The 25,948-nt window shown below is 43.9% G+C and overlaps 1 protein-coding gene and 1 long non-coding RNA gene across 3 annotated transcripts in view; one reads left to right on the forward strand and one right to left on the reverse strand.

Annotated features, from left to right (window-relative positions):
• Nucleotides 1-25,948, forward strand: part of CPLX2 (complexin 2) — a 123,542-nt gene that overhangs the window by 4,629 nt on the left and 92,965 nt on the right. Inside the window, exon 2 of one of the 2 annotated variants that reach the window (XM_081851601.1) lies at nt 5,129-5,218. The exons of the other annotated variant lie outside the window; for it this stretch is intronic. The gene's annotated coding sequence lies outside the window, so the exon portion shown is untranslated. The remainder of the gene's footprint in view (nt 1-5,128; nt 5,219-25,948) is intronic. 2 annotated transcript variants of the gene reach the window in all.
• On the reverse strand, nt 11,341-25,628 carry LOC309334775. The gene is made up of 3 exons (XR_014153266.1): nt 25,252-25,628; nt 22,187-22,243; nt 11,341-11,576 (listed from the first exon to the last, which is right to left on the reverse strand). It is a non-coding gene; the product is annotated as an uncharacterized lncRNA (long non-coding RNA).

Consider the following 25,948-nt stretch of genomic DNA (forward strand, 5'->3'; position numbering starts at 1 on the left):
CTCTACAGATAAAGATGGAGCTTTGAAACTTCTTTGAATGCAGCTGGGGGTTTGTTTCTTCCAACTGCTGTGTGCACCAGCATTAGTATTGAAATCATCACAGCTAGACATAGCTATTAACACCTTGGAGAGGTAGATGAGAAATTGAGTTCACACCTTAACCCTTCCTAGTGTTTTATTTGGAGTAGTTTGTACTCAAGATAGCTAAACAGCCCAACAGGATTTTCATAGATTATTTTTTTTACATGAGAAAAAGAGATAAGTCAGATTGTCAGATCATTATTGTGTTGGTTGCGTTACAGTAGCACCTAGAATCCCCTGTGAGATGAGCAGTGAACACACATAGTAAGAAAGAGCCGCACATCCTGCCCTGGTCAGTCCTGAGAGCAGAATATAAGCAAGGCCAAGATCATTGTTTGGAGAGACATAGCCAGATCAGTGAAAGGGAGAAAAAATCCAGATTTCTTGGTTCTCCTATCATTTCTTTCTGCACTCACTAGCCCATATGTTGTTTGCTTGTTTTAAAAAATATTGAACCATATACAATAAAAACTTCAGACACAATCCAATAGAAAATAAGCGCCTTTACATAGAGTTGTCTCCCTGAGAAATAAATATGTGTGTGCTTACCTTCCTCCATTGCCTTCAGTGTTACTTGGGCTTTTCTGGGAACAAGTCTTACTGAACTCAATAAGACATGCTTCTGAGTCAATGGGTATAAAATGTCACTGTTAACTGCTTCAGATTGGTTGGCTCCGTTGTGGGCAGAAGGTAGATTGGGATCTACTCTGGAATATTCAAGCTTTGTGTTTGGAAGAAGGGTTTTCCTACACTGCTGCAGCTGGCTGCTATAGGTAGCAGAGAAGGGCTGTACCTGATATTGTGGTTTCTTCTGATTCTTCTTACCTTTTAGTGCAGTGATGGCCAAACTTGGCCCTCTAGCTGTTTTGGGACTACAATTCCCATCATCCCTGACCACTGGTCCTGTTAGCTAGGGATGATGGGAGTTGTAATCCCAAAACAGCTGGAGGGCCAAGTTTGGCAGTCACTGTTTTAGTTCAAGTGAAGTTGTTTGTGGAGAAGCAGATAAGCATCTTTATCCTGTTTCTTCCTTGAGCTGACTGTCTACAGGTTCCTGAACCCTCCCTGCATCGCCCTTTCAGAAAAGATGGCTTGTTTGGGGGTGAAAAATGAACTTGCATGAGGAAACCCTGTTAAACCTTATCATAGCACCAGACTAATGTGGTTGCAGAGAAGATCCGGCTTCCTTCTGGCAAGGGTGATTTATATAAACTCCAGTTTTATACTTCAAGAGGTTTAGGTTGTGAAACGGAGTAATCAAATACATAAAATAAGAAGGATCTGGTTCCAGATTAGTCCCACAATTTCACTTTCATTAGGCTTGGAGCGGATTCACAAATGCATATGTTGCTGACTTGAGAACTGCAAGATATATGAAGTTATGAGTTGCCAAGTGTGAATGAGGCTTCACTTATCAAACTCTGCAGATACCTCCATCCAGCACAGTGGTTTTCAGTGGAGCCAGTTCAAACATTCAACTGTGAGCTATTTCCATGCATGTGCAGGGTCTTCTGCATGCTCACAACCTGGCCAGAATCAGGTAGACATTCCAATTTTATGAACTGGTGACTCTACATGGGGATCCAGGCATGCATACATTGTAACTAGTGCAATTACAGCAATTATTATTTTTTCCTTAGAAGATTCTGTGTTTGACCAGCAGATTTAAATCCCACAATGGATTGTGAAGTTTAATTGGATTTGGAGTCCCTGCCTGTTTGTTTTTCCATGTAGTTGGTTTGCGTAATCCAGTGCTTGGCATCTGGATAAAATACCCTCCAAGAATTGTCTTCCAAGCTCAAAACAATGTACAGGTAGCCAAAATAGTTTCTGACAGTGGCTAAAACTAGGTGTGTGTGGGGAAACGTACAAGGCACTGGAGTCGTTATTGAATGATCCATTTTCTGTCATTTACTCACAGCTTCTGCCAAGGAGAGGAACATCTTGATAATGAGATTGTATTCCCTGACCAACTTGGCTTGACGCCATTACTGGATTGACTCTCTCTATTTAAAAAAAAAATCTAATACACTGTTAAAGCCAGTTTTATTCTTTACTTCCACAACATTCCTAGCAAATAATTCCACAGATTAAACTATGTGGAAAACTATGATCCTAAAAGATGTAACAATAAAAAAGATAGCATAGGTACCTTCAGTTCCATAGTCTTGTAGAATCATAAGGCTGAATAGCATGTTAAAGTCTGCTCAACTGAGGCAGAGTGTGATACACATAAATCTTGTCCTTTGGGAACCCATTGTTTTGTTGTTGATGTTTGTAATCTGATGGAGGTGACTGTGATTTGTGAAAGGTTATGCCAGAACAATTGTGTTAGTGTCTAGGGTCCCACTAAAGTCTCTTTTTTGTATACAACTAACTGATATATAACTAACTAACGAACATGGGTGGCGCTGTGGTCTAAACCACAGAGCCTAGGGCATTCCATTCAGAAGGTCAGTAGTTCGAATCCCCGCAACAGGGTGATCTCCTGTTGTTCAGTCCCAGCTCCTGCCCACCTAACAGTTCAAAAGCACATCAAAGCGGGAAGGTAAATAGGTACCGCTCCGGCGGGAAAGTAAACGGCATTTCTGTGCGCTGCTCTGGTTCACCAGAAGCGACTTCGTAATGCTGGCCACATGATCCAGAAGCTGTCTGCGGACAAACACCGGCTCCCTTGGCCGGTGAGCGAGATGAGACCACAACCTTAGAGCGAGATGAGACCACAACCCCAGAGTCGTCTGCGACTGGACCTAACAGTCAGGGGTACCTTTACCTTTTAAACTGATAGTTATAGGACTTCCACCAGAGATTCAGTCTGTATGAAATTATTCTCATGTGCCGTATCACCCAGCGAACTTCATGATTGAACAGGTATTTGAACCTGAGTCTTCTGTGTCTAAACCTACTAACCCACCCTGACTTCCCCACTGCCTTCCTAACCATCATCATAATCCCATAGGCAAGCAATTGGCGCATTCTAGGCAGAGTTCATCAGTGGGACCAGAAGAGCACACAGGAATTCAGGCAAGAAACAGGACCTTGGAGAGCTCCAAGAGGCACCTGACATAGTTCAAGCTGGATACAAACCACCAAGTTCGGCAAAGATCTGGAGCTCACTGAAGGCTGATAAATATGGGCGCCCAGTTCAGGGGGTGAACTCTCCAGGATCTTTCAGTGATCCTTTTAACTGGAGGTGCCAAGGATTGCTCCTGGGAGCTTCCATGAGCAAAGCCTGTTGTCCACTCCTCCATGAAAACATGGGCTGTGTTTCCCACTGAGGGTTCATAAAACAGGTGCTTGGTCAAGTCTCCTATAATTTTCAGAGCATTTGTATTATAATGTCCAAATCAGATGAGAGAGAGAGAGCTCGTCTCAAAGCTCCTAAGTTTGTAGCTAAAATAAATTAGAGAAAGTTAATACAGTGGTACCTCAGGTTACATACGCTTCAGGTTACATACGCTTCAGGTTACAGACTCCGCTAACCCAGAAATGGTGCTTCACGTTAAGAACTTTGCTTCAGGATGAGAACAGAAATCGTGCTCTGGCGGCTCGGCTGCAGCAGGAGGCCCCATTAGCTAAAGTGGTGCTTCAGGTTAAGAACAGTTTCAGGTTAAAAACAGACCTCCAGAACAAATTAAGTACTTAACCCGAGGTACCACTGTACATTCATGCAAAGGAATAGACTTCCATGTCTAAACCCACTGGTCAAGAGACACAAGAGCCTCACACTCATACACATTCACAGGGTTCTATCAGCTTCATCTGTGCTGATCTCTTTCTGGCTAATGAGACCAATTCTGGTCATCCTAATGGGGCCAATTATGGTCATCCTCTGTCCCTTTTTCTTCCCTGATATGTGTGCTGTCAGTGCAGACAACACTGATCATCAATTCGACGGTGGGGGAGATCCTTGCCAGCAACATTATGGGAACAGTCCAGTGTACAACATTTGTCATATTTGAGAACTTAGCAGGACTCTCAGCAGAGATGGAATCTTGCCAGCCAGAGTGTTTGTGGGAAAGGAATGGAACCAATGTGATGTAGCCACTGCTGCCATGAAATACTGGGACAGCCCAGTGTTCACATTGAAGGCAGAATCAATACACATCTGAAAATTCTGAAGATTAAAAAGGGAAATGTGTTTTAAAGAACTGATATCTAAAACAAATGTGGAAATGACCATGGAAACTAATCTGGAATCAACTTAGTTTATCTTTCCCTTACCACATAGCACACCCATCTCTATGACTAATCTGTCAGAGTGGCTAGGACAGGAGTCTAGGAATGATCTATGTGGCAGAAGGAAAGTGGAATGAAGCCCGTTTGTAATGGAGGTTCAGTAACTCTTAGGGGGAAAGCATGGAAACCAGAAATAAAAGGCTGAGACAAACACTGGATTGTTACAAAGGGGGGTGGGAGATGGTTTGAGAGAATAAGCTACACATGTCTGGAATTCTTGGATTATTTTCCTTTTAAAACAGGATGGGACTAGTCTGTATTGGATCAGAGCAGTTGTGCCTGTCCTCCTGGAGGACAAAGAAGCAGCTTAATGGGGTAGGGAGCATGTAAACCAGGAAAACAACATGAGGGGAAAGGTCCAAATATCACCCCCCCCCCCCTTCCAGCAACACTGCTCCAGTCAAATTGAAGTTCACCACGACTGCTTTAAAGTCATAACAAATATGTCAGGAGATTAATCATGGATCTCTCACGTGATGTCTCATTTGGCGCTGAATAGATGCCTGAACCAGAGATTCTGGAGAGGGAACTGCATTTGGAAAATAATGAGATGGTGTCCTAAGGGAGTCATTGCTAAGCAGAAGTGCATGTGATGTGCTTTCTAGTCTTCTGTTGTGGCTGTTGCCTCTTATAATGGAAGTTCCGGCTCATGGTGTAAGTTATAGACTCTTGCTGCTGCTATAGTACAGGTGATGGTTCTGCTAGCTAAGGTCCACTGAGCTAGGCCAGGAGTGGCACCAAAAGGAAGAGCAGGAGTGCAAGTCCAAGCTCTCCTTATCTTGTCCTCTTCATCTACATGCCTTTCTAGGGTCTGTGCTGCCTTTGACATGCACTTCCTGACTGAGGAGCCCTGGTTTTAGTTACCTGAAGGAGCACCTGCCTGTAGATAAACAGCAAGGTAGGTGCATTTCTCTTATGGTTCCAAGTTGCTGCTTATATATTTATTTGTTGTATGAATCACCTTTTGCATACATCTCAATGTGATTTACAAATATACAATAAAAACTCAAAACAGTTTTTTTAAAAGAGTGCAAAAACAACTAAAGAAATGTTTTTAAATTGATACAAAATGGCCATGTTGATCCTCTGCAATTATGGTTTTTGGTATGGGAGTGAGAGCATTTTCACAGGCTGACTCCATTATAATGTTTCAGTGACTGTCCTTTTTTTCACTTTGTAACTTAACTTGTTTTCAAATTGTTGCCTTGATACTATTCTACTGAATGTTAGCACCATTCAATGAAGATGTCAACCCAATGTATGGCAGTTGTAGAAAAGATTTCATGTTAGGGGATCATTGGGAACAGGACTGAAAATGCAACTGCCGATATCATGCTACTGTTATACAAATATATCCTTGTAAAAATATCAAAACGTAGAGAAATTAAGATGGTGCCTTTTATCAGTTATGCACTTTCTTAGGATAGTATGTCAAAGTTGGTTGGTTTTCTTCGAAGCCTGATACTAGTTCTTTTTGTGCTGATTTCTAGATAGCTACAGGGAAAATCACTGCCTTTAATTTGGGGTCTTCTGAGTGCTTCCTTTGTCTGGCAGGGGAAGAGGAAACTTAAGTGACACCTGGCATTCTTCTCACAGCTCCCTTTACCCAACTCCTCCACACAGTGCATTGCATTTCCTTTGCCATAAATATTTATGGGCCGGAGTCACCGTACATGTGCATTTATATATGATATTAAGGATGTGGATAAAGACCAGCTGTGCAAGGATAGGCCAAAGGGACCTATGGTGCCCGTGATAGCATTGAGGCCAAATGCATTACAGATCTTTAGCGGAGAATGGAATTTGGACCCATTTGCAGGAAGTGGGAAGAGAGAACACAGATGAATAGTGAGAAAAAGGCTCAAATGTTTGAAAAGAAGCTCCCCTTCAGGCTGAGGCCTTCAGGTAGTTCAGAAACTCCCATCTCTGGTGCAGCAAACTACTCAGCTGGGAAGGGTGGTTGTATGGGTGTTTAATAATGCATGACACGGAGACTTAGGGCTTTGTTCACTCTGTACAAATTATAAAATAATAGTAGTAGTAGTAGTAGTAGTAGTAGTAGTAGTAGTAGTAGTAGTAATATAGTAAGAATAAGAATAGTCTCCCCTTTAGGGTAGCTAGAACTAGCAAGCAGCATTCCATTCTGTTTCCTTGGGATTATTCACAAGTCACTGGGCATCTAGTGACCTGTCTGACTAAAGCTGGTTTCAGTTTTAAATAGTTTCCAAGGATGCCAGTTGTCAGAGATGCTGGGAAATGTAGTCCAGTTAACACCTAGAGGGCCACATACTCCCCATCCCTGCCCAATGCTCTCACTTAAGTTGTCTTATTTCAGGCCCATGAGGGATTTGCCCATGGAGTCCAATATCTGTTTCAATGTGCCACACATCCCTATGGTAATGCACACTGTGATTCGGGAACCTGCTTTTAGAGCTGTGGTGCCAGTTCTCTAGAATTCTCTTCCATTAGAAATGAAACAAGACCCAACCCTGTTATACTTTCAACATCCACTGAAAGCTTTTCTCCCAAGCCCAATTTGTCTACTTCGTTTCTTTGGTTTTAATTATTGCACATTTGTTTCTTCAGCTTTAATACTGTTATATGGTCTGTGTTATGCATCATTTATTTTAACTTCTATGTACTTTTTATACTGATTTATTTAGTTGTATTATAGTTCTTTTTTTCTATTTTATTGTCAAGTGGAGTTGGGTTGTAGAGGAATAAAATAAACAGCAGCAACTCTCCAGAGCCTTTGGCAGGGGACTTTCTCAGCACAGGCTGCTTCACGTCCTTTTAAGTGAAGATGCATTTTTGCATGGCATACTTTTCTCAGATTTATTTATTTACTTACTTATAATAAGAGTCATATGCCCCTCTGCACGTAGCATACCAAAGTGGCACATAGCATGTGGTGTGAATATTTGTTCCTTCAAAAACTGTAGGCAAGACTTAATTGCCATGGCATAGCACATGGGCCCACTTAAGCCCATTGATTTCAGTGGATTTTAGCATACCTAGTTTTGTCTGTGCTGGATTGCTTTAATACATTCTTCCTATTGACAGAGTAGTGAAACCTTAAGATATTGGCCATTATTTGAAGGTTTCTGCTCAATTGGTTGTCTTAAGTTTGACTATGAGACCAACTAAGGTTGCAGTTTTGAACCTGCTTAATACAAACTAACCTTAATACAGTGGTACCTCGGAAGTCGAATGGAAACTGTTCTGGAAGTCTGTTCAACTTCTGAAACATTTGGAAACCAAGGCACAACTTCTGATTGGCTGCAGGAAGCTCCTGCAGCCAATCGGAAGCTGCAGGAGCTGTGCAGAAGGACGTTTGGGTCCCAAAGAACATTTGCAAACCAGAACACTCACTTCTGGGTTTGTGGCGTTCGGCAGCCAAAATATTCAAGTCGCAAGGCGTTCATCAACCAAGGTACGACTGTACAGTGGTACCTCAGGTTGCATACGCTTCAGGTTACAGACTCCGCTAACCCAGAAATAGTGCTTCAGGTTAAGAACTTTGCTTCAGGATGAGAAATCGTGCTCCGGCGGCGCGGCAGCAGCAGGGGGCCCCATTAGCTAAAGTGGTGCTTCAGGTTAAGAACAGTTTCAGGTTAAGAAAAGACCTCCGGAACGAATTAAGTACTTAACCCGAGGTACCACTGTAGTTACTTCTGAGTAAATCTGCACGGAGTACAAGTTTGCACTGTGAGTAAGCAGTTAAAATGCTAGATGCACATCTACTAAAGGTAGAGTGTTATTTTGACTAAGTTACACAGCCAGATGATGTATTATTTGCAATATGATCGTAAGCATATGGCCTTTGTGGGTGGGAAAGTCCTTATAGACAAAGGAACTCTGAGAACACAGGAAGAGCCTGCTGGATCAGGCCTATGGCCCATCCAGCACAGCAGCCTGTTCACACAGTAGCCAATCAGATACCTGTGGGAAACCTGCAAGCAGGATTCAGGCAAAGAAGGGTACTCTCCCCTCTTGTGGTTTCTAGAAACTGGTCCTCAGAAGCACCACTGCCTCTAACATGAAGGCAGAGCAGAGCTATCACAGCTGGTAGCTGTTGATAGCCCCCACCCCCAATGAATTTAATCTAACTCTATATATCCATCAGATTATTTATGGCAGAGCCACTCACATACACATAGACCACCTTTCTTTCAGAAGACAGCTCCAAATTCAATTCCACATTAAAAAAAAAAACACACCTGACTGAAACAACTCATTTTATTGTATTGATCCTAAGACGTTTGTCAGAGCTGGAGATAATACATGCATCTCATAATGCACGTTCTGTTATTGTGGTATCTCTATATGCCCCAAGTGCATTGTTGCTCCTGCACAATACTCCCGCAAGGCCCTCGTAATACAATATGGTGGGATGTACAATGTACAGTTCTGCTACTTTACATCCCTGTACAGCCTTAAAAGACAGAGATATTTATTTATTTTTGACAGCAAAATTGTTTAAGCTTTCTGAAGTGGAGAGAAAGAAAAGGGAAAGGAACTCTGAGTCACTTCTGATGAGATAACAGTGACAACTGAAGCAAGACACCACCACAACCCCTGCTCAGTGCAACTTGCCATTTTTCTTTGCACAGAAGAGATGGGATCTTGATTAGTTTACAGCTTCCACATTACACTACACACACTAAGCAATGTTGTGTGTGTGTGTGTGTGTGTGTATGCATGTGCATGTTCACTGCATGTTGTGCAGTGGCTCTTATAGCACAGTCCTTAGACATCAGTTGCACTGTATTTGATGAGGCCTGCGCATAGGTATGTTTGCATAGAATTGCGGTCTCAAGCTTCAAGCTTATTCACACTTAGTGGGAGTCAGCTCCACGGAACTCTTTAGGTCTTAAAGGTAAAGGGACCCCTGACCATTAGGTCCAGTTGCGGACAACTCTGGGGTTGCGGTGCTCATCTCGCTTTACTGGCTGAGGGAGCCGGCATACAGCTTCCGGGTCCAGCTTCCGAACCAGAGCAGCACACAGAAACGCCGTTTACCTTCCCACCGGAGCGGTGCCTATTTATCTACTTGCACTTTGACATGCTTTCAAACTGCTAAGTTGGCAGGAGCAGGGACCAAGCAACGGGAGCTCACCCCGTCACGGGGATTCGAACTACCGACCTTCTGATCGGCAAGCCCTAGGCTCTGTGATTTGGACCACAGCGCCACCAGTGTCCCACTCTTTATGTCTTAGGATTGTGCTTTAAATTGCTAAAGTAATAAGGAAGTGCTTCTTCTCACCTCACATAGCCAAAAGATATAGTGGCCATCAACAGCTTGAGGACAGCTTTAAAGTGACAGTAGACAGATTGCGGGGGGGGGGGGCTACAGCTTTCCATAGCTATTATTTATTATTTCAAATGTATAGCTTTTCCTTTCTCCCTGAAAGGAGCCTAGGGCAGATCACAATAATATAATTACATTTTTAAACAACAACAAAGCTCTTAACATGTTGCAGACAGCAGTTTAAACCAGAGTGTGAAAACTTTGTAAAAGCCCCAAACTTGTCTCAAGTCGTTGTTCTTCATGCTACCTTCTACTGATAGGGACCACGAGCAAGACCTTCACCCTCAGATACCTCTGCTGTGCTTATCTTATTTGTTGAGTTTCTTTCTGAATGGTGGCACTTTGTCTCGGCCCATCTCTGCTCTACTGTACTGCTTCTAACTAAAGAGGAACCAATTTTCCATCATGTCCCCAATGCCTAAGTATAGTTTCTCTGGTTCGAACAAGCCTGTGATCTTTTGGAGAGTCACTGTGTGATGAGGATCCCATTGCTGACCATCAGTATCTTTAAAAAGAAGAAAGATTAGACATACACTCACCTGCTGGAGCTGTAATACAAGAAAACACATAACTGTCAGATACTTTTTTAAAAAATAGAGGATCAAAAATATGGTCATAACGGGGATAGTTGTGGAGCTTCTCACTAGTCAAGTTGAAAGCCATATTCATTAGGGGGCTATGACAGTTTCACAACCACATGCTGTATGGCAGCTCTAAGGGAAATGGATGTATGCTATCTGTGTGAAGAAGAAACTCATTTTTCCCAGTGACAAAATATTGTTTTGAGTTCTGGGAAAACATATTTGCTCCACAATAAAAAAGCATAGCCTCAAGGGAAGACAAACGGATGGTATTCTACAAATGAGAAGCAACCGTTGTTATTTATTTATGTAATGAATGTGCATGGCAGCCCTTGACAGAGCAGCAGAAGCGCAATTGACAGATCTCTGCCCTGAGGAGCTTACATTGTAAATTTAGACATGACGGGCAAAGGAGAAGTAGGATGAAGCATGGGTGAGAGAGATGGATATGTTACAAATACATCTCCATGTATTTTAGGAATCGTTTCAATTGGACACTGGCAAAGTAGCTGCTGATTTATTTGCCTAAAATGATAAGGAGCTTGATCACGCTGAGAGACCTATAGAGTGCTAAAGGTTTCTTAGAATGAAATTTCTGTTCTTGATGGGGGGGAGAGTGCCTATGGGCAGAAGATTGCTTAGTTAGCATTGTTCAGACCTCCAGAGGAATGCTGAAGTGAAAACCCAAGTAGGAGTGGTTGGTTGAAAAGAGAGCACGCATATAGTACAGGCAATAGACTGGGAATGGGGAAGCCTCTGATCCTCTAGACGTGTTGAACTACAACTCCCATCAGTACAGCCATTACAATCAATAGAAAGGAATTACAGGAGTTGCAGTCCAACAACACTGGAAGGACCAAAGTTTTCCCAACTTAGTGCAGAAAACTGACACCCTCCTTTTTTTTCATTCTTTGCCTGTGAGCAGCTTTTGGAGAAGTCAAAGAAAATTACTACAACACCTTAAGGCCATCTTAGGATGCTTCCAAATAACCTGTTTATTGAGCATTCATTCTGATTTGTTTGTGTGGAGGTTTGGTGACAGTTGCCAACAACCAAGTATTATTACCACACTTTCCATTGCATTTCCCATCACTTTCCTTATCACAAAAAGTCAGTTTTTGGGGAGAAGATTTGTTGTGCAAGACCTCACCATCAGCTGTAATTGCACGACCTGAATTTGCCAATATTTGATTGAACCCTACCTGAGAAAAGAAGCAGCCTGGAAGTGCTCCTACTATTAGAAGAGGGACTCATTTGTTTTTAATCTACTGAATAGACTTACCCCATCTTTATTCCCTCAAAGATGACACTCCCAGGCTGTTGCTGCATCGGGGGGGGGTGTGGATTCTGCAGCTACTCAGCACCTGTCAGTTGTGCATCAACACAAAATTCACTAAGTTTAAAAATTAAAGAACAGAGACAAATGACTGTGCTTTGCTGGTTTAATATTTAAACATGAAGGCAGTGAGCTTGATTCTGATCTCAGTTGCCTTTGGCACCACCAGCAGCAGCCTTTTGGAAGTGGCACCAGGATCCAACCCCACCCCTAATCTGCCACACCTGCACAGCTTGCCCTGAGGTTATACTGCAAAAACAGCCCAATACAATTCCTCTTCTGCTGTGTTTCCCAACAGCCTCCATCACTAGCTGGGCCTTGCCCTCGAGGTCTTTAAAAGCACCATTTCACTAAGTGATCTTTCAGAGGTTATTGTTACTTTACACCAGTGTTTCCCAACCGGTGTTCCGCGGCACACTAGTGTGCCGCGAGACGTTGCCTGGTGTGCCGTGGGAGGGAGGCGGGCGAGTCGGGCGGCGAGAGGCGGGGCGGCGGCGGCGAGCACACGCGGGGCGGGGAGCGAGCTCCCTCCCACATCCCATCGCCCCGTGCTCCGCGCTGTTGTAGGCCAGCCCTGCGCACCCGGGGGACCTCCCCCCGAGAGCGCAAGGCTTGCGGGCGTCAGCTGGCAGCGCGGAGCACGGGGCGCCCTTCGGAGGACGCCCCGTGCTCCACGCAGGTGTCCGCAAGCCTTGCGCACCCGGGGGATCTCCCCCCGGGAGCGCAAGGCTTGCGGGCGTCAGCTGGCAGCGCGGAGCACGGGGCGCCCTCCGGAGGACGCCCCGTGCTCCGCGCTGGTGTCGGCCAGCCTTGCGCACCCGGGGGATCTCCCCCCGGGAGCGCAAGGCTTGCGGGCAGCAGCCTGCAGCGCGGAGCACGGGGCGCCCTCCGGAGGACGCCCCGTGCTCCACGCAGGTGTCCGCAAGCCTTGCGCACCCGGGGGATCTCCCCCCGGGAGCGCAAGGCTTGCGGGCGTCAGCTGGCAGCGCGGAGCACGGGGCGCCCTCCAGAGGACGCCCCGTGCTCCACGCAGGTGTCCGCAAGCCTTGCGCACCCGGGGGAGATCCCCCGGGAGCGCAAGGCTTGCGGGCAGCAGCCTGCAGCGCGGAGCACGGGGCGCCCTCCAGAGGACGCCCCGTGCTCCACGCAGGTGTCCGCAAGCCTTGCGCACCCGGGGGATCTCCCCCGGGAGCGCAAGGCTTGCGGGCGTCAGCTGGCAGAGCGGAGCACGGGGCGCCCTCCAGAGGACGCCCCGTGCTCCGCGCTGGTGTTGGCAAGTCTTGCGCACCGGAGCGCAAGGCTTGCGGGCAGCAGCCTGCAGCGCGGAGCACGGGGCGCCCTCCAGAGGACGCCCCGTGCTCCGCGCTGGTGTTGGCCAGCCTTGCGCACCCAGGGGATCTCCCCCCAGGAGCGCAAGGCTTGCGGGCGGCAGCTGGCAGCGCGGAGCACGGGGCGCCCTTCGGAGGACGCCCCGTGCTCCGCGCTCGTGTTGGCAAGCCTTGCGCACCCGGGGGGCGCATGGGGCGCCCTGAAACAGAGGGTTCCCCATGCTGCGGACTGTAGCTTGCCGCCGGACGCGCGGGGCGCCCTGAAGCAGAGCGCCCCTCGCGCCAGGCAGACATGGGCCAGCCCCACAAGCTCGGGGGACAGCGGGGAGGCGCAGCACCGCCATCCCACTGTTCCCCGACCTGGTTTTTTGGGGGGGAAATAAAGGGAAAAAAATTTTCCTTTATTTCCCCCCTCAAAAAAGTAGGTGCGTCCTATGGGACGGAGCGTCCTATGGGACGAAAAATACGGTACTTACTATTTCATAATAAAGTAATTATAAAATACTTTCTTTGTGTTTATTTGATTCCTATTAAAGAGAGTTACTTTATATATAGTCAATATAGGCACAGAGTTAATTTTTTAAACATTTTCTAATGGTGGTGTGCCTCGAGATTTTTTTCATGAAACAAGTGTGCCTTTGCCCAAAAAAGGTTGGGAAACACTGCTTTACACCACTTCTTTTTCTTCTTCCTGTTTTTTTTAAAAAAAGCAAACTAGAGAATTAGAACAGCAAGATTGAAACCTTTTAGAACTGCAGCCATTATAATGTTCCCACCACATGAGCAATTCATCAGAGAACCAACTTAGCAACAGAGGCTGTGGATTTCCTACCAGTTGAAGTTTTTAATAATAGATCACAGACATTTTTTAAAACACACACACACATTGGATATAATTAATCCCGTCTTAATGTTCAAGGGGGCTGCCCACTGAGTGACCTTGTAGGATCCTTGCCATCTTATTTATATGTATATTTATGAGTTTTCTGCACATTTAGTAAAGCAGTTTAAAAAATAATAATAAGGACATGGGAAGCTACTGTATACAAGTAATACTTTTTATCCATTTGGCTCAGCATCGTCTACTCTGCCTGGCAGGTTCTGTCCAGCATCGCAGGTGGAGAAGGGCTTTTCCATTGCCTGTCCCTGCCGACACCAAGGTTGAACCCATAACCCAGTTCTGCCATTGGGCTTTGATTCCTCACTAAAGTTCTTCTTTGAGCATTAAAAAGGGGAATATGGGAGGAAAAGTTTGCACCCAAACATTTTTTGAGGTTCGTTTGTTCCAATCTGGAAATTATTTGCAGGCATGGAAACTACAGTATGAACATGGGCTGCCCGACCCTGCCAGGGTTCCACCATTCATAGTATCATAAGAGTTGGGAAGGAACTCCAAAGGTCATCCAGTCCAACCCCTGCCAATGCGCAAAGCCCACTGCTGTAGCATTTGTGATAGGTGGCCTTCCAGCCTCTCCTTAACAGCTTCCAATGGGGAGCCATCCTATCTAGTCACTTCAGATCAGTGCACACAAGGGATTGTGATCCAGATGCACGGGTTTTTAAGAGTATGAGGAAACACTGCCATCCTTAGGCTGCAATCCTATGCACACTTAGTAGGGAATGTGCCATGAAACACAGTAGGACTGACTACTGAGCGCACATCAGGATGCCTCTGAACTGCATGAGGTTTTCAGTTTCTGGCAAACCCCATGGTTTTTACAGTTGCCTACTCCCCACATAACTGTGGACAGGACTGATGATAACTGGGAAGGTTTGCCCAAAGAAAGTAGGGTAGCACACAGCACAGGATCTTCACAGGTATCAACGTATGTAGTGCAGATTTTCCTGTGAGTGTGGGTTTGTGGCTTTGCAGCATTGTTCACATATAATGTCTTCTATTTGGCTGCTTTAGACATATTGTTACATTTCATTCTCTTGTTTTGTACTCCGTGGTTTAGGATTATATGCATTTACATTTAATCTAGGATCAAAACAAGTTAAAGTGCATGCAGATTCACCCATGCACCATAAAGCACAGGAACTGAAAATGAAGGTGTTTGCCTTGATTTCCGCATCTTGTAAGCAGCAAGCACATTCTGCTGTCTCAAAGAATGTGCTCTCTTTTTTTACTCTTTGCATATTATGCCCAGTAATTCAAATAGTGCAGTAGGCAGCCTCATACAAGGCATGCAGCTGTTGTTTTACCTCTCAGGGATTTGGGGAGGTGGGTGTCTAAAGCTGCGACAGAGGGCTCAGCTCCACTTCCGCTTGGCCTGCTGCTTCCCCCCAGGGAAACCCACTCTTTGCTGCTGAATTGGAACAAACATCAATCAAGTTTTCCATGGACTGACATTTGCTCCAATTCCGTACTAGCGAGTGCGATTTCCTGGGGAAAGTGGCAGGGCAAATGGAAAAACTCTCAGACCCATGCTTTGTAGGCACAGGACTGCACAAGTATGGATGAACCCAGAGTACCGTACAACAACCCCGAGCTGCGGGTCATCCTGCTTTGTTAACTCGGGAACCCTGTGGTTATGTGGAAGAGTTGCCGATGCAGTTTTGATGCAGTCTGAAACAGTCCAAGTGCAGGCATTTTTGCTGCAAAAGGTGTGATTAAAAATGAACCCTCCCAGCCACTTCAGATGAAATTAGATGAACACCCACAGACAGTTTTCCATTGTAAGAGATATTGGGGTCACTGATTTTGTGTGTGTGACATGTCTTAGAAGCTGAAGAGACACCCCCCCCAACATGTATTATATTTACTGCTGCTCAGACCTTTTGACTGATCCTCTCTCGCTTGTTACTTCTGCACATAAACTTGCCCTTCAGAAAGAGGCCATTCGGATCCCATCCTTCCTGCTTTCTAGCCCAGTCCAGCGTTTAATGCCAGTAGTAGCAGCTGGAAGAAGGTGTTTGCCCAAGAAAAATGGCCCATGTGCCTCACAGCTGCCACAGAGCTTCCAAAGCATCCAGGGACAGGCAGCTATGACTAATGGGCTCCACAGGCATCTGACAGGAACGGTGCCTTCTCCAAACATACCTCAGGCCAGGCTCAAGCTGTGATGTCACTCCAGAAAATCTCTATTAGAGTCAATTATGTTGCTGCCGCTGCTTCCCTTACTCTGCTTCTCTCAGTGTGCCTCTGATGAATCACCTGCTAAGACTGAAACATAGCTGCTGGAAGAATCTTGATCAGTGCTCTAATCTGGAATCAAGCTAGCACTTTTGCCAAGCCTTCCAGTCTTGAGTGCGTGGCCTCTGTCCACCTGCTTTCGTGGCAACTGGTGAACATCCTCCTTCCCCAGCTTCCCTTTTCTGAGCAAGAATCAGACAAAACAATGTCAAGATTCTGTCAAAAGCAACAGTTTACAAACCAGTGGCTGGATGTGAATGGCACTTTGGGAATATGTGCATCAATACTACGATCCTGGCGTTGAAAGCCAGCTCAGGATGCTGCCATCTGCTGCTGCTCTTTAAAAAAAAAAGTGCTTTGTCCATGCCACACGGGCCTGTTAGAATTTACCAGACAGTAAATATATTCTGTGCCTTCAGTCACATCAACACTAAAAGCTTCCCCCAAAGAATCCTGGGAACTGTAGTTTGTTAAGAGTGCTGGGAATTGTAGTTCTGTGGTGAGTAAACTGCAATTCCCAGGATTCTTTGTGAGAAGCCATGTGGTATAAATATGTGCTTTAAATGTATCATGTGGGTGTGGCTACAAGGATGGGAATCCAGTGTAGTGCTAAGGCAATCATTCCATCAGTGCAAGGATTTCTGCTTGCATAAGGGGATGGTCTCTCCCTCTCCTACCCCTGCAAGCCCCCTAAATCTGTCCTGGGATCCCCCCAATCCTTTAGAGCAAAAGTAGGGAGGATACAGGTGGGAGGGGGGATTCATATTGTTCAAGTGGAAATCCTTGCGCTCATTTGTAGAATACACACCCCAAGTCAAGAAGTTGCAGCCAGTTTTGCAAACTGAGACCCAATTCACACTTTATCCCAAAGAGGTGAAAGAGAAAGTATAAGTGACTTAAAGGTAAAGGGACCCCTGACCATTAGGTCCAGTCACGGACAACTCTGGGGTTGCGGCGCTCATCTCGCTTTACTGGCCGAGGGATCCGGCGTACAGCTTCTGGGTCATGTGGCCAGCATGACTAAGCCACTTCTGGTGAACCAGAGCAGCACACGGAAACACCATTTACCTTCCTGCCGGAGCAGTACCTATTTATCTACTTGCACTTTGACATGCTTTTGAACTGCTAGGTTGGCAGGAGCTGGGACTGAGCGACGGGAGCTCACCCCGTTGCAGGGATTCGAACTGCCAACCTTCTGATCTGCAAGCCCTAGGCTCTGTAGTTTAACCCACAGCGTCCCCCGCGTCCCCATAAGTGACTTAGGCATCCTCTATACACTCTTCTGAGTTTCTTTTGACTTGTACATATTCCCCCTGCCTCTGACAAACCAGTCATAACTTTCCCTCCACTGTCTCCCAACTCTGGTGCTTGTTCTACCTTACCCCATCACTCCACCCTATCATTATTCCTTTTATGGTAAGTTTAGAGACTTCTGCTTTTAGTGGGCCCTTGTCTGCAGCATTTTATGATGCCTGGATTGCCAAGACACTAAGAAGGGCTTCAAAGGGTCCTTGCTTCAGCTCATAACATCTTGTACAGATCCCATTTTGCCTTGGACACATCCCAAATCCCTCTGAGACACCTCACTTCATCTTGGGATTCAGGAGTCTTTCAAATCTTCACACACACACAGACATCTTCTTCTTCTTTTAGACAACCATAGCATGAAGTGCACTGCCACAACCTGCAGCGGCAACTTCGTTCTCAAGACTAGCCACTTAAGAGCAGTGGTGTTAAGAAGCTGAAAGGGTACTTTGCTAGGAATACAGTCAACTGCTTATTAACCTGCGCTTGTGCAGCTACACTCTTCCTGCCTAAGATTCTCTTCTCATGGATTTTGTAGAATGGATTGTTTTGCTCTGGGCAGTGCACACTTTAGCAGCTGTCTCTGCTGAACTAGGTATGTTTGCCTGAGCAAACAGGAGCACTGTGAGCAGGTGGTTAAACATTTCTTTGCTACTTTGTAGAATACATTGCTCTTCTATCTTTGACCAGTTTTACCACATAAACAGACACTATCCATTTCTTTCATTATATATATTTTAAAAGCCTACTTAAAATCAGTTTAAGCAAGAAAATAAGTCCATGAGCAATCAAAGCCCTAGGGTCCAATTGTGCCCAGCCGCTAGTGAAACAGACTCATGTAATGGGACTTAGTCTTGCTTTCCTTTCCCCTGCAGCCTCCCACACACACCCCAAATGACTTTAGAAGTTTGGCAGGTCCTCTGGAGCAGATTTGGGAGGCAAACGGGGCTGCAGGAGAGAAGAGGAAGGGAAAATCTGCTTGCACAGTCCTGGAGGTCACCCAGACCATGCTGCATTATGCTACCAAAATGCATGAGATCTGTTTGTTTGTCCCAAGCATGTTGTGCTTTTTTGTGTATTTGCTGCATTTTGAAAACTGCAGTGTTTAAAAGAAATTTGCGAAGTTGAGCCCACCTAGTAGATGAAATGCAGATACTTTTCAAAACAAAAGAAAGTACTTTGCATGCAATATGTAATTAGTCCTTGGACTTCATTGCCCTGGAGGCCAGTTCCCAGAGGAATGATCCCATCAAGAGTTGCTTATTTATTGCTTTATATACAGCAACTGTTGCTAATCACCACTAGAAGCACTGATCTCGTTCTACCATAGTAGCTCTTAGATTTTGCTGGTGTCTGTCTTCCTCATACTGTATGACAATGGGATGTGGGTCAGGAAATTCAGTGACATGACATTTCTGTCTTGTCCAAAATAGGAAGGGCATATTAATGCCTAGTGACTGATGGGCAAAAGGCTTGCACACATGTTTCTCTTTCAGAGAAAGAACTTTACCATATTGTTGAATGTATATGTTATTCTAGAGCAAGGATAACCAGTTTCTGGTTTATTCATTTTTAAGGGTTCTCCAAATAGAGGATAAGGGCCCAGAAATTTACCTTCTCCAGTCCATGACAAGTTGTATTTTGTAGTAAAGTTGATGCCACCTGATAATAGATTCATGGAACAGATGCATTCAAGAATACTATTAAATGCCCATAAATACATATACATATAGCACACATATTTCATAGTCTGTTTCCTTCAACCTTCAAACAATATTCTTTCCCTTCTGTGTAAAAGTATGGGCTCACTTTCACCATACTTTGATTAAAATTTGGTGGAGCTGTCCCAGTCCAGATGATATTATTATTATTACTATTTTTATTTTTATTTTTATTTTTATTTTTATTTTTATTTTTATTTTTATTTTTATTTTTATTTTTATTTTTATTTTTATTTTTATTTTTATTTTTATTTTTATTTTTATTTTTATTTTTATTTTTATTTTTATTTTATACCCCACCCAACATGCTGGGTTTCCCCAGCCACTCTGGGCAGCTCAAAGCCTATATCAGAACACACTAAAACATCAAACATTAAAAACTTCCTGATACAGGGCTACCTTCAGATGTCTTCTAAAATTCAGATTGTTCCTTGACATCTAATGGGAGGGTGTTCCACAGGGAGGGCACTACTGCTGGGAAGACCCTCTGCCTGTTTCCCTGTAACATCACTTCTCACAGAGAGGAAACCAGAAGAAGACCCTTAGGGAGGACCTCAGTGTCCGGGCTGAACAATGGGGGAGGAGATGCTCCATCAGGTATACTGGGCTGAGGCTGTTTAGGGCTTTAAAAGTCAGCGCCAACACTGAATTGTGTTCAGAAACACCCTGGGAGGCAGGCTGGAATGACCTCACAGGCTTCTAGTTGGCTGTCCCTGTTGAAAAGTAGGCTGAGATGCTTGTGTTCCAAAATTCATTTTTAGACACAATTCTGAGTACAGACTATGTCGGAATCTTAGCATAGCATTTTTAGCAGAGATTTAGAGGGAGGGATTCTTGCTTCTGTAACCTCTGCTCCAAAGTAACATTGAATTTTGTCATCAATTACACATGATGGGCCAATACTACCCACTCTTTTCTGTAAAACACTCTGAGCTATGCTTAAGGTCATTACAGGATTTCATCTTCTATACCATTCTGCTAATGCAATTGTTCTTGGGTTCCCACCCATCCCCAGATTGATATCTGATGTAACTCCAATTTGGGAGCACAAATAGAAGCAATTGAATTTCTTTGTCCCTTATGTCTGTCTCCTCTTATTGTATTGGTTGATCTCAAATATTATAGCTTTGCAGAAGGCAGTTTTCTGTTTGTGCTATTAACAGACAATAAAACGTTAATGAAAAATAGTGAGCAAGGGGAATTTAAGGAGCACAATGCTGATTCTTAGCACAGCTCTGGATTGCTGGCTCAGCTTTTCTCTTCCTTCAGTGGAAGACAAGATTGGAGAATGAGGCTGCACTGTTGGGGTTCTTAGGGGGCTACTATTTGCTCAAGTGAAGGTGGGAACTGGATCTAATTGATTGCTTATGCCTCCATTAAGCCTTCTGCAGCCCTTGTGAAACACTTGTTTAGAAAAGTATATGAAAAGGCTGGAGTGATCCTTATTACGAAGGGAAGTTAATCCAGAATATGAAGATCAGTAGAAATGGGGCAGTTTCTATGTTATTCCATTCCCCCAACTTGACCAATTGTGACTTCTCAAATTCTGTTGAGAGCAAAACTGCCTCCCGTTCACTTCACTTGCCAATAAATTGCTGCTGTCGTGTGATCCTTTTGCTTCCATCGTCCAGGAAGAATGATGAGATCATATCCAAACAATCTCTCCATGCTATCCTCACAATGGAGGAGCTTGCTTTAGATGACAGCCCAGTAATTAGCATCAGAAAAGCGCCTGTCTTCTTGAGGGTTCTCACCAGGGGAGTTGCTTCCCTCCTGGGGCTCTCTGCCTAGTGGAGTGCTTTGTTGTTCCAAAATAAGTCTCACTATTGATGTGTCATCCATGGGAGTGAGTGCCAGGTGTAAGGCAGGGCATATGCAAATGTTTATTTAAAGATTTGCACACCTGCACAGGATCTCTCTGGGCCTTTGTGTGGTGTCAGAAAGCGGGGAGGACGGGGAGGACGGGGGAGTTGTGTATGGCCACAAACATACACTTTGGAAGAAGACTGCTTTTCCTCTGCTTGGGCTATCAGGTGAATGGATGGATCTGCATTGTGCTCAGTTTTTCAGCACAGGTGATATACAGGAGCAGACACATTGTGCAAAACCAAAGCATAAAGGATGTAGCTTCCCCCTCAAACCTTGATGAAAGGCCCAGGAGACAACCCACACAGACATTTCCATTTGCTACCGTATTGGCCCGAATATAAGCCGCACCTTTAAAATTCAAGGGGGAGTGAGACAAAACCTGAATATAAGCTGCTCCCTTAAAATCCCGCAGGCACTCACACCCATTATGTTTTACCATATGTCTGTTTCAGCAGCAATATCATAAAAGCCAGTTTTTGTAAGGTTGCGAATTTAAGCCACACTTTAACTTTTCACGGTCAGAATTTGGGGGGAAAGTGAGGCATATATGCAGGCCAATATGATATTTATAGACAGGTTTGAGGGAGCAGCTCCTTCTCTCTTTCCTGTACTTATTTTGAGCCTATCTCTACCAACTGCATCAAGAAACCACTGTACTGTACTATAAAACAACATTATGAAACAGCTATGCTAATGTATTTCAGAGCATGGTTTCAAGCTGATATTGCTATGTTACTGGAATAACTGAATGTTCCAACAAATATTTTTAAAAATACACTTGGTACCAGACTAATTTTGATAAGGATATAACGAAGTTGAATCCATGTACTAGAAATTTATTTAATAATTAGTATAAATGTAGGAGATAACTGAGCCCAGTGCTGTCGCCATTAACTGCAATTAATTATAATGAATAAATAAAAGATAAAACATTGTTGGGCACTTTGTTGTTATGGAAACAATATGGGTTAATTGAACTAGCTGAACTAATGAATGAAGGGGCATTTAAAATATATGAAGAAATTATTTTTTAAAATTATTATTTATTAAATTTCTATACCACCCTATACCCACAGGTCTCAGAGTTGAAATGCCGCAATCCTAACAACTAGTTTTTAAATACGTGTAACTTAGAAATATAATCTTCAGGTTATTGAGAAAATATGAATTCATTTAACAAAAAACCACTTTTGAAACTTCAAAGATTCAAAATCATAAGAATTTATTGAGTAGGTAATATAAAATCCTTATAGATATAAATATAACAACTAATACTCACCAAAGACCTGCGTTTTCAGATTCCAACAAGAGTTTGGAACTGGAAATAGCAGTATATCTGACAACAAACAATTAGTTTAAATGTGAAAGAGAATGTTTATATTTTATTTTTTGATGGTATTTGACAACTGTAAGGCTTATGTATCTTATATATAACGATACTGATAATACATGTTGGAGGTGTAAAACAGCAAACGCAGATATGGCTCACATCTTTTGGTTTTGTCCCAAGATAAGGAACTTTTGGAAAGAGATAGTGAAAAATTGAAATAATCACAGGTCATAGGTTATCATTAGACCCTTTAATTGTACTTTTTGGCTTTGTAAAAGGCTCAGTGCTGCCTCTAGATACAGAAATTGTGGTGCATCTATTAACAGCTGCTCGAATTCGGAAGAAAACAAGAATTCCAACTATAGAGGATTGGATTGAAACTCCAGCATGTAGCATATATTGTAAAACTAACTAATACAGTGAGGGTTAGAGAGGGTAGAAGACAGAATAATTTGTTTATACATAAGTGGGGAATGTTTCTTACATACTACAGCAGCAATATTTAAGAGAAGAAAGCAACCTTTAATGTTATTGGGCTTACTCTAATATGTATTTCAGATTTGTGGGTCACCTAACAAGTTCCCTCAATGGAAGTCTAGCACAATGACTTTTGTTTGCGCAACAGTGCTTCCCCCCCCCCACTCTTGCACCCCTCAAAATTAGCTTGAAGTGGGTTACCCCAGAACAGTGTGCAGAGGGAGGATCATTCCATCTGGCAAGCTATCATCTTAGCTTGATCTTGAATTCCTCCATATGTAATTTTATGATTTTAGAACCTGTATGGTGTTCAACTAATGAAATTCTATTATTTAAAAAGTGACTTGAAAGACAGGTTGCTAACCTGCTTTCCCACCCACTAAGCATCGCTGCCAGTTTCTGAGCTGGTGAGGGGCAGGGGGCTTAGTGCAGTGCAGGCACAGCAACAGAGGAGTTCACTCCTAAAAGAGCTTCCTGTTGAGCCTTGCTTGAGCAAGAGGGTTTTCCTGGTTGTTCTGCAACCCTGACATTTGGCTTCCTCCTTGACCCTACTTCCTAGTTTGTTCTTCAGTCCTGGCTTTCCTTCATAGTCTCCTGGCTTGTTGTTTGGTTCCCTGTCATCCTTTAGTCCTGACTACCAACATGCCCTATCAACTACCAATTCCAGATTCCCAGCTCCTTGCTCATTTCAGACGGCTGATCACAGCCCATATCTGACAGAGGGGGACAGAATAGGACTGAGTTATAGTTTACAGGGGTCCCTCTGCATGTGGCTGCTGTGGCTCTGACAAACTCGGTGAAGCCTCTGATGTGTGACTTCCCAACCCAAAATGCATGAAACTCAATAAACTGCTGATGTGGAAAGGGCACAAAGCAACAGTTGCCCTCATAATAAAAATTCTGGTACTGCTTCCATATGATGCTGTGGGGCTGTCAGTCAATTAAAGCTTTCTTAGTCAATTAATTTTCCTGCTTCTAATCACTTAATCATTAAAATTAAGCAACTAAAGATCAGCCTTACTGCGGCTCAGTGCCAGTGACATTTTGGGGATGCTTAATTCAGATAGCATTGCTCCCTCTTCGCTAGTAGAAAAATGGAAAAATACTGGTTCTTTCTCAGAAAATCTTCTCAAATTGCATAAGACACAATCCGCTTCTCTTTTGCATGCCCCAGTAGAAATTAAGAAATTACTGAAAAGCAGAGGACCAGAAATATGAGTACCCTTGACAGCTGAGCCAAAATGTTTTGATACCAAGGCGCTCTCTCCCCCATTGGACACAATCCTATGCATGTCTACTCAGAAGTAAGTCCTGTAGTGTTCAGTGAGCCCTACTCCCAGATAACTACACATACCTTGGAGCACCTCTACCAACCACCACTGAAACAACCAGCTGCGTGTTCCTCTGCAGCTTGTTGTTGGAGAAGTAGGCATGGACCTTTCCCACAGCTCAGTACGACTGAGGGAGGAATTATCTAACCCCCTCTCTAACTCCATGGTTGGGAAAGAGTGTGGGCTCCCTTATTTATTAGCCTCACTACAGTGACAATGAAGTAACAGGGCTAGGTGGGGCAAGCGCAATAACATACTGTTATTTTGCATACCTGTTGCCTATAGATGCACAAGAATATAGGAAGCCACCTTATACCGAGCCAGACCATTGGTCCATTAAGCTTAGCATTGCCTACACTGACAGGCAGCAGCTCCCCAGGGTTTCTTAAAAGGAACATTTGCAGCTCTACCTTGAGATGCTAGTAATTTATTTATTTAAAAATAACATTAAAGGAAGACTGTGAACGACATAAAACCATCAATAAAATCACATCAATAAAAACTAATTGGCATAACAAACCAGCAAATCAAATTAATCATCAACTTAATTGGATCACCCCTTAGGGAAAACTGGTCTGAACAAATGTCTTTTAAGCAGCCACCTAAACACCAGTGCTGTAGGCACCTGCCTGGCATTTACTTGAACGAACCTGGAACCTTCTGCATGGAAATCGGATGCTCTACCACTTCCTTGTGTTTTGAGCACGATTGTGGAAGACACCTCAAGAGTGCAGTGTAGCTATGCACAGCTTCTCATTCCTATTCCAATGCAATATGCTTAATGTGCTGGATTGCCATTTGGATGCAACTGTCAAGGGAAGCAGGTTCAATAAAAAATCCACATGTTCAATATACGTTGGGAACTGCCATGCAAAACCAACTTCTATGGGGGGGGGCACTGAATGCAGCACAAATTCCTGCTATGGAAAACCTGCATTGGAATGTACTGTAAAATAACTGGTAGGCTACTCCATTCAATAATATGTCTCAAACTTACTTTGAAATGACCAGTTAGGTTCTTTTAACGTGTTTAGGTGTTTAACATAGATGAGACTGAGTATACTCTAGAAAGGTACAAGTAAACATCAGAGAACCAATATTGGATTTTCTCTATAGTATTGCTTTATTGATTAACAAATAATTCACACATCAAGACAAGGAATATGCACTCAACCATACATCCATTCATACATCTTCCATACTCACCACTCTTCACTGAAGTGATCAGTTTCAGTAAGAGCCATGGGTAGCAGACAACAGAGCTGTCAATGTCTGGCACACAACTTAGGCTGGAGGGCTTTTACCTTGTTGTTCATCTGTTTCTTGCATTACACAACTCCTTACTCCCTGTTTTTGGCATCTCACATCCTTGTCCTTGGCATCATCTCACAACTCTTATCTCGAAGGTAAAGTGTAGCCCATCTCCATGCCTCCTTGTATGTGCTATTCTGTACCATTCCTAGCACACACTGTTTTTGCCCAAACATCATGATGTTTTCCACATTCCATTAGCGCTTATACAGCACAGTTCACTGACAGTTCACTGACAGTCCAAAGACATCGCATCCATTTTGTGGTGATCTTCAGCCATCTTGAGGCCCATACAAACCATGCCATTTGTTACAACTTTTAAGACACTTGAAAGCAAGAGCAATCCAAAACTGGTGCCTTGCACCTTAGAGTGAAAGCTGGTGTAAAATTCTGAACATCCATCACTGCAGGTTCTTCACAGTGGTGTGAATCCAGCTTAAGAACTTGCTTTGCACATGTACATGCCTTGTGCTTCAGATGAGCTGTCTTTTAAAAAGATTAAGGGGACATCTGTAGATGCACATGTATATAGCCTTCTTCATATTACCCCCCCCCAAAAAAAAATTCACAAACTTGCACAAAAAGGCTGCAA

This window comes from Podarcis erhardii (assembly GCF_964252035.2).
Source record: "Podarcis erhardii genome assembly, chromosome: 2".
NCBI classification, from domain to species: domain Eukaryota; kingdom Metazoa; phylum Chordata; class Lepidosauria; order Squamata; family Lacertidae; genus Podarcis; species Podarcis erhardii.